Source organism: Berghia stephanieae, chromosome 2, assembly GCF_034508935.2.
Source record: "Berghia stephanieae isolate SIO BIC M18660-M18661 chromosome 2, UCSD_Bste_1.3, whole genome shotgun sequence".
Lineage (NCBI taxonomy): Eukaryota > Metazoa > Mollusca > Gastropoda > Nudibranchia > Aeolidiidae > Berghia > Berghia stephanieae.
Genome location: NC_088361.1, coordinates 129,094,613 through 129,112,112, shown reverse-complemented (window position 1 = coordinate 129,112,112; position 17,500 = coordinate 129,094,613). Strand labels below are relative to the sequence as shown.

Here is a 17,500-nt window from a genome sequence, read left to right as displayed (position 1 = left end):
CATATTTATAATTTGTGGTGATGTTTTGATCCCGTTTTTTAAAAGAATAAAACTTTTCCTCGATTTTTTTCTATTGCCGCATGATTTGAGACAAAGCATTAGCATCACAAATCATGTGTTCATTATTTATAAGAGACTTGGGTGAAGTTCTTTAAAACATTTTACATCTTATCCATGGATAGGGCCATGCAATGTTGTCAGCAGGTTTCACTTTAAAGATAATGAATGTTTTGTTTTCCCATAATTACTTTTCAACTCCCGAAGTTGCAGCGTCTTTTCATGATCCTGTCTTTTCACACGCACGCGAGAAGTTGGCTTTATTATAAACAGAAAGTGCTGCAAACATCAATTATTAAGATGAGAACATTGATGAAAAATAAAATGAGAGGTGTATAATATGGTTTATGGATGGAACAAAATTTACGTCACTCAAGTCTTTGTTATTGATTTTAGACACCCATTTAAACGATTAGTTCTCACTAATTTATAGATAGAACGAAATTGATGTCACTAAGCTCTTTGTTGGTTCTCTTTGGCCAGCCATTTTTTTTGAGTAGTTCTCATTGAATTTTGTTAGTCAGACCATAAACGCTGAAGGTTACACATTGTATTGTGTGTTGCTACGTTATATCTGGCTGACGGATGTTATGTTTTTTTAAAACTAAACGCAAAGCTTCAATATCAGTCAGACTATAAACGTTAAAAGTTACACATAGTTTTGTATGTTGGCGGATGTTATGAGTATGTTTACTTTTACACATAGCATCAATTGAGCTCTTTTTCTTGGCAAAGTTTTAAGCGCCTTATGGGTGACGCGTTTGACAAAGCTATTATTTGAAGAAGTGCTTAAATAAAGCTTGTCTGTAATTACGTTTCCTTATTTGCAATTTGAGTTTCTTTCCTTCGTATTATTTACAACACTGCAGTGTCAGGACCAGGTTTATGTCATGTTGCCTCTCTGGAATGGGAGTACAAATCAAATCGCACACCACTGTTAAAAATAGTGAGGATGGAGACTATGTATCCAAAAAGCAAATCATGATAGGCATAGCCCATTAGTATTAGGCAAAGTAAACTGCTAGCTCAGCCATTTATATACCGGGCTCGATTTTATGGTAACCTGACAACATGCCTTGCTGTTTTGACCAGGACAGCAATCGTTGTAAAAAACAAACAAACAAAAAGCATTATAATGTTTTCAAAAATATAACTAGAAATTAATGAAAAAACAAATGAATTGTAAGAATTCAGTCAAACTGTGGTAGAGCACTGCTCGCTTTTGGTCCCTTGCCATTTCAATTCGGTCTTAACTATTGCTCAGGCATATTGTTTTCACATTTTTTTGGAATTAAACGAATTAATATATCTCACCGTTATACCTACAAAGATAGATACTGGACATGATAATGGATTGTTAGAAATTCAGTCATACTTACTATTTTAGAGCATTGCTCGGTTTTGTCTTTTGACATTTCAAATCGGTCTCGTGCTTGTCGAATGCTCAGTCGTATTGTTTTCAAAACTTTTAACTATAAACGAATTTTCACATTAACTCTTTCGTTATTTTAGTAAAGAATGGCGGTTGAAAAGGATGCGTGATAGTGATAGCTAAGTTATTTATTTATGTAACCCTTGGGGCTTGTAACACCCGTTAGTTAACATTGTTTGAGCACGGGTCTATCATTTGATTTGATTTGCCGTTGCATAATATAATATAGACTAATAAGATGTGCTTCGTGGGGTGATGAAAAACATATGTTAATCCCATAAGTCGGTAACTGAATCAAAACAAATAATAATAATAATAATAATGATAATAATAATAATAATAATGATAATAATAATAATAATAATAATAATAATAATAATAATAATAATAATAATAATAATAATAAAATAATAATAATAATAATAATAATAATAATAATAATAATAATAATAATAATATATAATTATTATTATTATTATTATTATTATTATTATTATTATTATTATTATTATTGTTGTTGTTGTTATAATGCGTCATAATAATAGAAATAATAATGATAAGTACAGAAAGAGAGGGAGATTAACAATTGACAATATGGCAATTGTGTTGATATATTCATCATTCATTGCGGTTTAAATAGCAGTGACATTGTGTCACCGAAAAGAGATATATCTTTGTCAAGAACACGGATGCACTTTTGAGGACGCTACAGTGGTCATCTTTGGTTTTGTACTACGTGTTACTTTAGTTTATCTTGTCCATTGAAATAACACTAGAATCAAACGTGTGATTGTCTACAATATTATTTGGATTTATTGCTGATTTTCATGCGGTGTAAGATGGCACCAATAAGCCACGGACAAAGTGTCGTCTGGACGCTGGTGAGTACTGCCATGTCATCATTGCTGTTGTAGACATCATCATCATCATCATCATCATCATCATCATCATCATCATCATCATCATCATCATCATCATCAGTCTTGAGCACAATTTTTTAAACTTGTTTCTTCTGTTTATTTGTTTGCGTAATATAATATTCGCAATGAAGTTGATTTTATCAAATTCTAATTAATCAGATTTTATTTTGATTTAACTTAAAAGTTTGTATTCTTCTGCAGAATTTAGGTCATGAAAATCATGCACGTTTAGAGTGCGCAACACAGTTTCTGAACAAATCTATGGGCGTATTCCTTTTCAAGAAATAGTCACAAATCAGCCAACTTCATTTAGATATAGATATATTAAAGAAACAATTAGAAAGAAAAAAAAGAAAATGATGAAACAAACAAAAAATAAACGAAAAGGACTCACAACTAAACTTGATTATGGAAGTTAGCGCGCCACTCATTTACTTGGTTCGTTGTTAGTGAATTGGAAAGACTCCAACTTTGATTTGGCCGCAATAAACGCACGTTCCGAATCCGAAACCCTGTTTCGGTATTTGTCGACGTTGGGTCGATAGGAAAAATTTTTACACATAATATTTCCCTGCCTTTGCTATAAAATGCTAAATTTTGGGTTGTATTTGTTGCATGTGCGTGGGCCCACCGGAGAAGTAGCAATGTACACTGAAAAGCAATCCGACTGTTGTGATAAAAACCAAAGATAAACGCGATATAAGTGCGCTATTTATTTATTTATTTATTTATTTATTTATTTAACATACAAAACTATATTATGATTATGTTTCAAAATTTTGTCAAAACATCTTACAGTAACCCCCTCCCTTTTTTTATGGGAGAGGGGGGGGGGGGGATGTTGCGTGTTAACTTGTCTTTATTGCTTTACCTACTTTATTCTTGAAACAGACGCGGATGACGGTCTGCTCTCTCGATCCTATCCCCCGTGTCTTTAGCTGCCAATGCGTGCTGCGGGTCCTATCGTATCTCAGTCGTTTTTGTGGTGATTGATTTTTTTTCTCCTCCCATTCTCTCCCAGTGTAGAAATAGCATCCGCGTCCTTTACCCACCACTTCTTGCTCACCATTTCACGTTGTCAACACACGCACACTACAAACACACACGACGCACACACGGCTTTATGACACACTAACTGTGCCTGTTCCTTTTGCAAAGTGCTGCTGGAACCGATGCCAGAATTTTTTCATGCACGCAATGTACAAACTACTAAACAACTCAGAGACTCGTCAATGGGAGAATGGAATGAATGGCACCACCGCTAGTCAGTGGTTGCAAGCATAATTCGTCGTCGTCGCTCAATTTCTCATTTGTTGTTGTTGTCGGTTGAGTTGTGGTGTTACTTGTGGTAGCCAGAGAATGGTAACGCAATTTGTGTCTACTGCCACTCTTATTTAAGGCAAGGCTATTATTATAATGACAACATTTCCAGTCCGTGTGCACGGCATTTTGGCATTTCATATCTGAGAGCGAGTTATTTAATAAGAATGTAATAGATTTTCGTGGTGCCGGTGTCTGTAATGATAATATTGTCTATGACAGCAGCTAATAAAAAAAAATCGATAATGCAACCAATTCTTGTCAAAACAGTTTTCGAAACGTGTAGTGAATTTTGTATTTCAATGTATTCATCTTATATTTTATTTTGAAATGTGTCTTTAGAGTCAATTTGCTAGAACTCAATATGCCTATTTGTTATTGTTGTGTGCAATTTGAGCAAGATCCCGTTTTCATAACGTATATCTTTACTCTTGCTCCATTTGTCATGCAACTGTTGACTCAGCACGTTCTCTCATTCTTATGTAAGGACTTAAAGGCGATTTATGTGCACACATTGCATTAGATGATGGATCCATCGCTGACGTCGTCCTACTCTATCGCTTTTGTGTTCTTTTCACGATAGGAGGAAATTCGTGTTTACGCATTATCTCCGGCTTTATCACTGTGAGCAAGATTATCGTGATTTGAACTCATAAATGCTGCTGATTTTTAAAAAGATGGATTTATTGATTTAGCTGCAGTGGTTGCTTACATGTGTTTTTCTATTGCATCTCTCTACTTATGAAATTATATTTAAAATATTATATTTATAATATATATAATTAATATATAATAATAATAATAATAATAATAATAATAATAATAATATGTCTTTATTGTTCTGAAAATAGTGGCAATTTGTCATTTGGTTACATAGCAATACACTATTATGAAGAAAATGCATGACATAATATATTATTGACATATTTACGTACGCGCACACATGCACACGAATAACATCCTTATCGTAATCACCATCATCGTCATCAACAATAACATGACGATGATGATGATGATAATCATCATCATCACAGACATCACAGCTTGCATAGGATGCGCCCTCAATTGATCATTGATTTAATTACTCTTATTCTTTACACTTGAAATATTTATTTACAATTAGTAACCCTTACGCGTGAACTCCGATTGTTACATATCCACGTCTCTCTGCTCGAAAGTTTCGTCTGAAATCAATAAAGACTACTTTTATCACTTCATTGATTGAGTATAATATTATCTCCCCCTCTGAAACTATGCCATCTTCCATTGAGGAATCGGACAGCCTGGAAGCTGTGTATTATAAGTGGTTTCGTTCAGCTCTTAGTATTGGTCATATTGACTCCCTCACTGGACAGATGCCAGCGTTCAGAATATGTGGTACCAGAATTGTATATCGGAGTAGACACTCGAGCGAACGTGTCAGCACTTTTATTCATTCTAAGTCTAAAAATCGGAAAATTTACACACAGATCCTATTTTGAAAAACTGACGATTTCATGGTTCACAATTTTGTTGATTTTAAAAAAATATTGGAGCTGGGGGGGGGGGGGGGTGTTTGTTTGTTTCTTTAACGCCATTTTTTGAAGCAACATTTTAAAAACTTGAAAGTGAAATTCCATGACATAAACTCATAACATTTTATTCTTTGAAGAGGTAAAATACTGTGCTTCATCTCTCATAATTAGGTATGTTAAAAATTAGAAAATATTTGCCTAAATGCGAATTAGCAGAAATGAATAATTGAGAGCGTATCGGTCTAAGATTCTGCTCCTTTTTCTTAAAAAAATGCATTTCAGCAGCACAAGTTAGTGGTAGTTCCATCGAGTAGGTGTATAATTATGTTTTCTCTAACCAAAAATGTGTTAGTTTATTAACATGTTCCTAGTAAGAGCTGAAAAGAAATATTGTAACTTCAGTTCATAAAACACGTTTTTTACAACTTCTTATAATTATAAGATAAATGTGTGAATCCAAAAGATGATGACAATGAAATGTATCATTATAATAACGAATATTATTGTATGACCGCCCTAATAATTCAGAATAGTGTTAAAATTAGAAGAGTTCACTTCACGTCTGACAGAAGAAAGCTTCACGACGAGTGTGATCGCGAGTGAAAGCACTTAAAATCCCAGTATTATCTTGGAAAAATTAATAATATTAATATAGTCTGTCATGAAAATTCGACTAAGCTGACGTTTCGACTGCCATGTTTGATACAATATATCAGGGGGGAAAAATTGAACTCGAGAACGTGTTTTTCTTTTATATTCATTAAATTGTTTATTGACAATTAGAGGTCACACCACTTGTTATTTGTAAGGGTCTGTTTCCTTTATATGATATAAACAATGATGCGGTGTCGAAGTAAGTTGACAGTTGACATTACTAACCTCAACCCTCAGCCCCACGACAGACAAGATAATAATGTAATACAAGGCATGTGACCTACTTGCGTCAAACTCATCTAAGGTTTATATCACAATAGACCTTTTAATCTGAACATGACCTATTTCCTTGTCAAGAATTAATTTAAGTCGAGACTTCACACTTTTATCCAAGTTATGCAATTTGAAATAATAATTTAACAAAAACAAAAGCAGAAGTTATAATATGTAGAAGTTAGTGGTAATCTCTGTTCCTTTCCGTATCGTTGTAAATTATTCGACATTATAATTTACCAATAGATAATATCTCTCCAGACCTGTCTCGTATACAGATTTCGTCTGGACACAAATGTTTTTATGCGACCAAATTTGAACAATTTCTGTTGTTTTTTCCTTCACCAGTTTCACGTATTTTGAAGGCAATTTTTTAGAAGAAAATATGTGAAAATGCTTATTTTGTTGTTTGACAAGAAATGGATCTATGACCTCATTAGGCTGCGCTTTATATAATTTACTGCATTATAAAGTAGAGATTCACATGAATAGGAGTAGGAATTATACGTTTTAAGTTGATACAGATTCCCCCCCCCCCCCTCCTTTTTGTTTTTTTAGAATTAAATTTCATTTTATATATATGGCAGAAACTCTTCGCAGAGTCCCAGGTTTTAGGGCTTTCGCCAAGATGAGGGTCTTTTAGGCTATATTGATCGATATTTGAAGGACGAGTTTTCTGGCTAAATTTTTAAATACTCGTCTTTCCAAAGTACGGCAGTAAACTGGTTAAGACTGAACGTTTATTGAGCTGTAATGGCAAGTTCCTACAAAGCTTATCAGTTATTCATTTCTTGTCTGTAGTTTTGTCACTTACGTCTAAGAGTTAACGGCTATGTACAAATATCCCATTCCTCTGTAGTGTTTCATTCATCCTGTTTTGTTGATAAAGGGGAAACCTGAAACATCCTTTTTATTTGTTTTCGTAATTAAATTGAAGCTTTCATTCAATTTCACATTGTTATTTATTTCTTCGAGCAGCAACATTTACATTAAATTCCCCAGGAAACGCGTCACAAATAATAAGAAAACTTCCGTTAAATTGGACGGGATCTAGATAGACTTATCTCACCATAATCTACTCTTACGTGTGAATTATATGCAGCCACTTCTAATCTGCGAGTATAAGAACAAAAATTGAATATAAAATTATCTGTTTGCTGTCTTATAAAACAGGGATCATTTTCATCAGCTGGGACTTTAATGGAGAGAAAGACTCATTTAGGCACCTAGTTTTTGGTTGAGACTTTAATACATTGAAAGCCAACAAAGCATATTCATAAATCACCAGTCATCGTGATGTGTTTTAAATTAATTAGATCTAACGCAGTGGGATAAATCGGTAATGTGCTGAGATAATCATACATTTAATTCTATGATAAGACGAGAGAGAGACGTTACCAGTCAAACGATGGAATTTTGTAATTAACTGTTTTTCTTTTCTTCATGCGAGATATTGGTAACGTGATGTAGAGAATTTTCACCTTGATACAGTAACCCACGCCTACAATGTCAACTCATTCCCCGGATCACAATTGCTTTAGAACTTTTTTACTGTGATATTTTGAAAGGGGGCTCTAGAGATAGAACGAATTTGACGTCACTCGGGTCTTCCGCATTGTTTTATGCCAGCCTTTTATATGAGCAATAAATTTCTCACAAAATTTTATTAATCAGACTAAACGTTTAAGGTTTCACATTGTTTTGTGTGTCGATGCGTTATATCCGGCTGGCGGATGTTATGAGTTTTTATTTTATTTTCAGATAAACTCATAGCATCAGTAGACAAAACCGATTAGAATTTAAGTCTTTCACGTTACTCAAATTTTCTTGAAATTGTTTGACTTTTTACGAGTGGGCATAATAAATAATATCCAGGTAAAGTTCTGATCAGAATTTTTCTTTTGCATTTTAAACTGATAATTTTGTTCCTTTTTTTTTTTTTTTTGTTTTTTTTTTTTTTTCAGTATTGCTTTGAACTGGCATTTATTCTTGCGGTCTGAAAACTTAAATTATCATAATATCCGAGGTTTGATAGTAGGACGTATGGAAAGAGATGAGTTTGTGGCAGTGTAATTTGAGTTGATAGCAATGTGCAAGTGCAGTTATACATACTACCAATGTGATTATAATTTGTTCACTAAGTGATGTGTACCTTCATTCGGAATCGCCGGTACAACTAGAATAGAACACAACTGTAAATAAACAAATCATAAATCGGTGTGATTGGTCTGATCGATCCACAAACCCAAACATTCCATGGATAAATCCAAACTTTCGAAATCGGTAAGTTTTCAACCCCCTCCCCCCTTCTCTCTCTCTCTCTCTCTCTCTCTCTCTCTCTCTCTCTCTCTCTCTATTTTTTTTAAAATCTCTCTCTCTCTCTCTTTCTTTCTCTCTCTCTCTCTCTCTCTCTCTCTCTCTCTCTCTCTCTCTCTCTCTCTCTCTCTCTCTTTCTTTCTTTCTTTCACCATCTCTCATTAGGTCTTTATCGTGTGTGTGTGTGTGTGTGTGCGCGCGCACGCGTGTGTGTGTGTTCCTGTTTTGTGTCATTATCCATCTATCTATTATCCATCCATTCAAACATCCATCCATCCATCTCTCTTTCGAGCATCTTTCAATGCACAACATGGAAGACTGATTGTTTCTTGGTTATGAATATTCATTACATTGTCTCGATTTCTTCTTTTAAAAAATGTTTATTAATTTTATTATTATTATTATCATCATCATCATCATCATCATCATCATCATCATCATCATCGATCATCGATCATCGATCATCATCACAATCATCATCATCATCATCATCATCATCATCATGATTATTATTATTACTATTATTATTATATTATTATTATTATTATTATTTTATTATAATTATTAATATATTATTATTTTTATATTATTCTTATATTATTATTATATTATTATTATATTTTTTATATTATTATTATTATTATTATTATTATTTATGAAGGATTTTTCATATGGTAAGAAAAGCTTCTTACCTTTGCATCGACCGGAAACATGAGAGTTTGTTGACATAATATGCAAGTTTCCATTTTGTTTGAAATATGTCCTTGGCACGGATGTAACAAATTGTAACAATTTGTTTCCCCCATTTCAATCGAGGTTCTATTCTACTCAGTAACTTCTATAGATAGCCCAGATTCCACTCTGTTCTGAGTTATTTATTGTTTTCACTTACAGACCCATTTAGTCTATGGTTATAACCAGGCTAATTAGAAGGCAAATTTACTTATTCTAAAAGAAATTCAAGACCAGCGTTATGGAGTTAAAACATACATTATGTAATAGCTATGTGCAAAATCCGAATATTCCAATCTTGGACACTGTAGTTTAAATTACATTTCCGTGTAGTCGTCAATGCATGGCTTTAGTGAAAAGGTCAGGTCACTAAGGTGCGATGACTCACGACCTTGGTGATGGTACTCTAACTCTATTTTTAGACGATGATATCACTCCACTGCTTTAACACGAGGGCAAACTTATGTAGATAGTTCATTTCAGAATAGGCGTGTTCGCTTAAAACTGGAAGTTTAATAATTAACCATCCAACTTATAGTAATATGATTCAATTGTCTGATGTCATGTCCGCCCAGCAGCGAGCAGCTTGGTTCTAAACAAAGAAAATCGGTACTTTTTATTCTTCATCCTGGCTAGAACTTTTTCTCATGCCATGTGATCAGAATGTATTTTATGCTCGTCGGAGGGCGTCCGCCATTGTTCCGATAGTTTAGAGCCAGTTACTAAGTTACTATGCGTCTTTACGAGGGAAGTGACGTCACGACTGTTGAAGGCTATTAATTGTATGAGATATATCTTATTCCCATTGCAAGACTGGCATTTCATTTAAAATGTTTAGCTTTTAATATAAAGCATGCAAATGAGTTAGGTTGGATTGAGCACTGGTTACAAACATTCTCAAATTCATGATATATTAATATTGACGTAAAGTACGATCCTTACCACCCCACCCCCACCTTCCCCTTCTCACCAACAGTTTAGAACCATGAAATTGTCTGTTAAGTAAATCCTGACTGCATGTCTCTTTGATTCGCCCGTCTACAGTAGCTACTTGTCATAACAGTAACAGCTTTTAACAATTATTAGCAACACATCAAAAAGGAGGGTATTCTGCATTGACTCCATTGTAATATGATAGGAAATATGATGTGAACGATGAGTCATAATTCGGTGAAGAATAAACGATGGTTAATGAACCTATCTTTTTATTTATTATTATTTTGTAAAGAATCTCTAGTTTGCTGTAACAGAAGAATTTTGAGTAGTATTGATTGGAAACTGCTTAATCTTACAATAACTTGTGTCCCCAAGTCGTATCTGCAATCTCTCAATAAAGTAAAGGTGATTCACCATAAGGCTATTAGCATTCATCGCTTCTTGCCCTTTGAGAACACACAGGTGACTGGGTCGGACATATGTTACACTGAAAAATTGTCGCGACCTTCTTTATAATAGGAAAACAGAGAGAAGAATAAAAAAAGTTGTGTTTTGGTTATTATTATTATTGTTCTTACTACTACTACTACTACTACTACTACTACTACTACTACTCTACTACTACTGCTACTACTACTACTACTACTATACTACTACTACTACCTACTACTACTACTACTACTACTACTACTTACTACTACTACTACTATACTACTACTCACTACTACTACTACTACTTCTACTACTACTACTACAATACTACTACTACTACTACTACTACTACACTACTACTACTACTACTACTACACTACTACTACTACTACTACACTACTACTACTACTATACTAAACTACACCCAATATTATTGCAGAAAATAAAGCTATATATACGAACACAGCCTTCATATATACTTATTATACTACTATATCTGATGAAAAACTATAACTATTTTTAAAATCAGTCGAGACGAATCTCTTTTTTTTTTTTCTTTTTTTTTTTTTGAGTCAACGGGTAATAGAATTTCATCACAGGGTAATACTCTCAATTTAAGAAAGGTTGGCAAGTTACTAGTATAACATTTTGTAAAAAATAGTTTTATCATTTTTAGATTTACCAGTAATTCTGCGCTCGATGATAGAAATTTAACAGTGGCTTTACGGAACAAAATTGACAGCCAACCCTATTAAAAAAAAAAAGAAAAAGACTATTATTACTTGAGACGGTCAAGAGAGGTTTAAAATTACGTCATTGTTTTGTTTTTTTAAATATATAATTAATTTTTTTTTTCCTTATGTCGAATCCAACAAAGAAAAAAAAATACTCGCATGCGCAATGACAGCCAACGGCCAATTTAGGACTGAGTACTACGACCTAGCAGATTTTCTTGGTACAGTATTAATTTGAGTCAACGGGTGATAGAAAGAGACTGAAATGCAAGTTACTCGTATATCAGTCTGTAAAAAATAGTTTTATAATTTTTAGATTTGCCAGTAATTCTGTGCTCGATGATCCCCAACCCTTAATTTTTAGAAGAGATTATCATCATCATCATCATCATCATCATCATCATCATCATCATCATCATCATCACATCTTCTCTTCTCTTCTTCTCTCATCTCTCTTTTACTATTTTATTATTTTTTTTTATTTATCTTATTTTTATTATGATTATTATTATTATTATTATGATTATTGTTGTTGTTGTTGTTGTTATTATTATTAGTATTAAATCCCGCCATTCATATTCAATTATCTTGATAACCAGGTAGGCTTTTTAATGAGTGTGCTAATGTGAATATTTAAAAAAAATGCTAAAAAAGAAAGATTGGCGTGATAATATTTTTGTAATCCTGTCTAGCCTTGCCAGTCTCTAGTGATAGGTGCTAGTTACAGCTTGTAATGGGAAATGTTACGTTTTGTTATGCGTGGTAACAGGGATAGAGAAGGAGATCAGATTGATAATAGGCGATTATGTGGTTAGATGCCAAATATCTGGCGAAGAGCAACTCGCTCACTTACTAGTTCCACCTATGTTTTTCTTATTTTTCGTCCTGCCTGACTCACGCCCATAGAGACTGATACAATTATGCTGGAAATTGCTGTGTATTTCGTTTTGGATACTTTATCGAAGGAAGATAAATTAAATTAAATCATGATTTAGTAAACTTATCAGGTTTGATTTTTTAGTAGTTCAGCCTTAAACTTGGAATAGATCTGGATCATCTTATTCGTACATCTATTTTGGATGAAGACTATACTTAAGATAAAGCGGTTGTATGACCTGTTTGTATTTATTTTGATAATGTTTGTAGATTCATCCATTACAAGATTTCTTATAAGCTCACTCTAGTTATATCGCATTAATTCTTTCATATTCTGATTGAAATTAATTCCATTAATTCATCAGTAAAGTTTTATATGGTTTGCACTAGCTTTTGCTTATGCCTATATTTTGTGTGGATTTAGCGACCCTGTGATTTTGAGTTGTTATGTGTCTTCGTGGTTGAAGATGTGATTTCAACCTTTTGGACTTATATTAAGGAAATCGCGTAAATGCAGTAGTACTCGTTAAGAAGGTAAACTTTATTCACTGTGCTTTTTTGGGATTTTTTTCTTCTTCTCTTTGTATTTTTCTTTCTTGCTTTGTCTGGTACCTTTCATACACACTTGTTCATTTCAACATTATTCTGTATAATTTTGATTGAAATTCATCGAAGGGATTTTCTCATGTGCATATTCGTAGTAATGTTGTGTTTTTATCTGCGATATCCATATTCAGTTTGTGGTATGTTCTTCTGTTTTTTTTGGGCATGCTAATCAATCATACACTATAATAAATTAGTACAACAATCTCTCACGAATTGTCCACGCGTCCAAATGCCTTTATGGCGTTGTAGTTTTGACCACACAAGCGACCAAATCCATTTGTTTGTGGCCGGACTGGCTGGAAGGGATCAAATGGCTGTAATTACGACTAATCTGTGAGGCAAATTGGGTTTGCTTGTCTTTGCAGGGAAAACGGGCGTCATTCCGATATCCCAGTGGACTACCATTGATTTCCGTTGTCCCCTGTTATTTGCTGGTGGTGACTAGCAGACTCTCCAACGAGTGCTTTTACTTCCCTTGCTGAACTTGCTGGTTTTGCAGTCGGGTTGCACTACGAAGAGACTCATACTCATTTATCTGTTAACTGTACCATAAAGAGATAACTACTTTGTGACTGAATGGATACGGCATTGCACTTCCACTCGGGAGACCCGGGTTCGGACCTTGCTGTCGGCGTCTCTTGTTTTCTTTGATTACTCGTGCAGGAAACTTAGTCCTTTTTTGGTTACTCTGCGGCGCTGAACTGCGACTGACACTTGGATAATCTCGGTATTTTTTAGAAATAGACCCTGTAAAAAGTCTCAGGGGATGAATATTTGGGATTAAGAATAAAAAGATTTAGCTGAATTTTCATTTTAATTCATGATATTACAGTTTAAGAGATAAGTATGACAATGGGATATGGCAGGCAGAGAAAAGCGAAAGATGGAGTTCAAATTATGATTTTATAGTGTTGAAGACACCGTTAGAATATCATAAATACACAAATAACTACAACCATTACGACCCCACCATTAAATGAATACGTACGTAAATAGATAGATGCGTTAATAAATAAATACATATATAAAAATAAAGTATTGAAGGAATAAATAAATAAATAACTAAACGAATGCATAAATGAATGAATAATATAAAATAGCACACACACCCACACATACACACACAAACACACACACAAATACGAGCTCACGCGCGTGTATAAACAGAAGCTGAGTACCGCTAAATGGGATATTTATTTGATTACCGAAAGGCATTTATTTCAATAATCTTGAAAGGAAATGAAAGGATTGGGGGGGGGGGGGGGGGGGTATGAATAATAGGTGTCCTAGATACACCAACGTAATTTAGTGACAACAAGCACTGGATACAAATGGATCGTCATCACGCACACAGATCATTCTGAATAACATACGATTACAGTTTGGGGGGGGGGGGGGGGGGGGGGGAGAGGAGAGAGAGAGAGAGAGAGAGAGAGAGAGAGAGAGAGAGAGAGAGAGAGAGAGAGAGAGAGAGAATAAAATAAGTTAAAGGGGGAAAGTAACTTATTTTCACACACACATACATGCACACACACACTCACACATACACACACGTTAATGATAACATGATTGATGGATGTCGTCATTCGCCCCTTCGCCCTGAAAAACAGTGAGCTTTGATTTAGCGCAATTTCCTCTAAATATGCTCAGAGTGCTTTACCAAGTCATTATCATAAAAGGAAATTAGACCTCTAATACTAATAAACTCACGCCTGCCCGTGCGACATTCCACGTGAGAATACAAATAATCCATCAAAGGTCTGATGTCAACAGTAATCACCCATGTTGTCCAACTGAACTAATTAGGTGTTGATGGTTTTGCCCAAGGACAATAAACGCAAGTGCTTGAAGTGTGACTCGCACCCAGGACTTCATATGGAGTGTGATTTTTCTTTCTTTCTCTCTTTGTGTCTTTCTGTCTAAAGACATCCCGACTACCCCCCCCCCTTTCACCCTCTCTTTCTCTCTCTCTCTCTCTCTCTCTCTCTCTCTCTCTCTCTCTCTCCTCTTTTTTTTCTTCTTTCTTTCCTTCCTTCCTTATTTTGAAATTTATTATAATCCATAGTCTGATTTCGTGTCTTTGTGGGATCTTTAACAACCAAAGACGAGAAAGAGTACTGAGAGAGAGAGAAAGAGAGAGAGAGAGAGAGAGAGAGAGAGAGAGAGAGAGAGAGAGAGAGAGAGAGTTGGATGGGGCAGTATTCCATCCGGTAATTTGGTCTCCGGTCTACAAATTACCTACAATGATAACCCCATGTCACCACCTAACAATTCATATTCCCATTATTAAAATAGATGTACACTAAACTGTGACGGGACAATAACTTCTTGTGCGTTACTGTTCGGGGCGTCTTTTCACAATTTTTGTTCTTTTTATTCTTTATTGCGGCTATTCATACCTTCGTATTTTTTACAATGACTGAAACCCCCGGAGAGCTAAGCCTCCCTCGTTTGGCCGGTTTGCTAGCAAGGCTAAAATACTAAATTATTATGGTGGATGTCTCAAACTACCTAACCGATAGTTAGACAAACCTATTCATCATCATCGCCATCGTCATCTATGTCGTTGTCGTTACTGTCAATGTCATCGAAACTTTGAACGTCGAACGACCAACCTTGGCGGCAGCAACAGCTGTTATCGTCGCTTTTCTTTGTATGGGGCGGAAGAGTTGAGTTGAGCGAGGGCAGTGTGATAATTGTTGTGTACGGCATTTAGTTTGAGTCCTGTCAAAGTCGTGGAGAATCGGAAAGGAAGAAACAAGGACCGACAGAAATCAGTTTGCCGGCCGGCTAGTGAGTGACACGGGGTGCAAAGCGCCGGCTTTACTTTGATAAAATCGCGCCTGAATTGATCTGGGATTAGATCGTGTGACTTGAGATTGATTCGCTTTCCTGTTGTATTGTGTATCAATAATAACGTGTGGCGGATAGGAGAAATCGTAGCTACCTCTTGTTTCAGTTTATTGATGTGCTACTGTGGATTTCTTTGCACTATGGATACAAAAGTTGTATACCTTTATCAACCCTTTTGACCGACGACAGATGTTATTTTATGGAAATGAGTGTAGTAAGACTTATCATATCACTAGGTAGTAATATAAAAGATGTAAGCCGATTCTGATGTGTGTATTATTTTACTCTGTTTATTCTCCCCATTAAATTTACGATTTAAGGGTTTGTTGTCAACTGTTAATGAGTTCTGTCGTAATGAATGTGATACTAGTTGGGCTGTTATTGAATCTCTAATGTGGGATCCCTTTTTAACGTGGTTTTCTGTCATTATTTGTCTTCGGGGTAAGACAACTCGGTTTTGTCCGGGTAATGAGTGGGATTCTTTGCCGTCAGGAAGGCAATCTGGTGCTAGAAAAAGATCAGAAAAAGCAGAGCGAAAAACTGTCCCAAAAACTAACTGGGTCAGTCGAGGCAGGCTGATTAATTTATTTTTTTTTGGGGGGGGGGGGGGGGGGGGGGGTGTTTCTGGCACTGTTTCATACACACTCTTTTAGATCTTTATCTTACACCAATGATTTGTCAGTCGGCTGCAAGAGCGTGTTATATTTTTGTTTTCTGGAAGAGGACATTTGTTTTTCTTTTGTAAAACATCTCTTTTTTGAGTTAGTTTCCGTTGAAAACCATTAGATTTTCTCTTTTTCGATACCCTATTATAAATGCCTGTTCTTGTAAGAGGCAGGGTAGACCACAGATTAGTGAGAGGGGTATACAGGCTTGGCACGCGAATAAATGACTGTTAGGTTTTACTAATTTCCCTTGAGATGTATACTTTTCCCCTTTATTTATGCGCAAATATTACTTAAAAGTGGCTCTACCTACCTACCTATCTATGTCTATCTATCAATCTTATCTTAAATATATCTATCTATCTATCTATCTATCTATCTATCTATCTATCTATCTATCTATCTATCTATCTATCTATCTTATATATATATATTGTTCTGTCTGTATCTATCTATCTATCTATCTATCTACTATCTATATATTATCTGTCTGTCTTATCTATCTCTATTACTACTATCTGTTATCTATCTTCTTCAATCTATTATCTGTTTTCAATATCTATCTTTTTGACTCCTACTGTTACTATCCTCTTCAATCTATATCTGTTTTCTTGATTATTTATCTTTTTATCCTTCTCCTCTTCTTCTTCTATTCTTTTTTATTCCTCTCTCCTTTCCCTCCCATCTCTCTCTCTTACTCCCCCCCCCCCCCCCCCCCCCCCCCCCAATCCTTTCCCTAACACACTCCTCACACATCTTCCTTATCCTCCCTCCTTTTTAGACCTCCAGTTTTGTAAAATCGGCAGCAGCTCTAGATTAATAGCAATAATATATCATCGCCATTCATTTCTTACTGCGATTCGCAACTCTTCATATTGACACACACACACACATACACACACACACACACACACACAAACTGTTGACCACTCATGTTAAATATTTCTTACCCCACTAGGTATCGGAATGAATATTTATGGTTTATATACACATGATTATAAATAGTCCTGTCGTGTTTGTCAGTCTTTATGACGCATATCAAGCAATTATTGTGCGACAATTCATAATATAAGTAACCGGATGGCTGTCAGTCGTCGAAGCGCCTTTACCTCACTCCACCCCTCCTCACTCTCCCCACGGCTAAGTTTGTTCAATTGGCTTTTCGTGTTGTTGACTACAC

At 35.1% G+C, this 17,500-nt stretch overlaps 1 protein-coding gene across 9 annotated transcripts in view; it reads left to right on the top strand.

Annotated features, from left to right (window-relative positions):
• LOC144966611 (rhotekin-2-like) overlaps positions 1-17,500 on the top strand; it is a 76,792-nt gene that overhangs the window by 11,138 nt on the left and 48,154 nt on the right. Inside the window, exon 1 of one of the 9 annotated variants that reach the window (XM_078903347.1) lies at positions 12,221-12,327. The exons of 1 other annotated variant lie outside the window; for it this stretch is intronic. The gene's annotated coding sequence lies outside the window, so the exon portion shown is untranslated. Of the gene's footprint in view, positions 1-12,220; positions 12,328-15,116; positions 15,909-17,500 lie in introns of those variants that run through there. 7 more of the 9 variants (XM_078903335.1, XM_078903338.1, XM_078903341.1 and 4 more) reach the window with 7 other exon arrangements.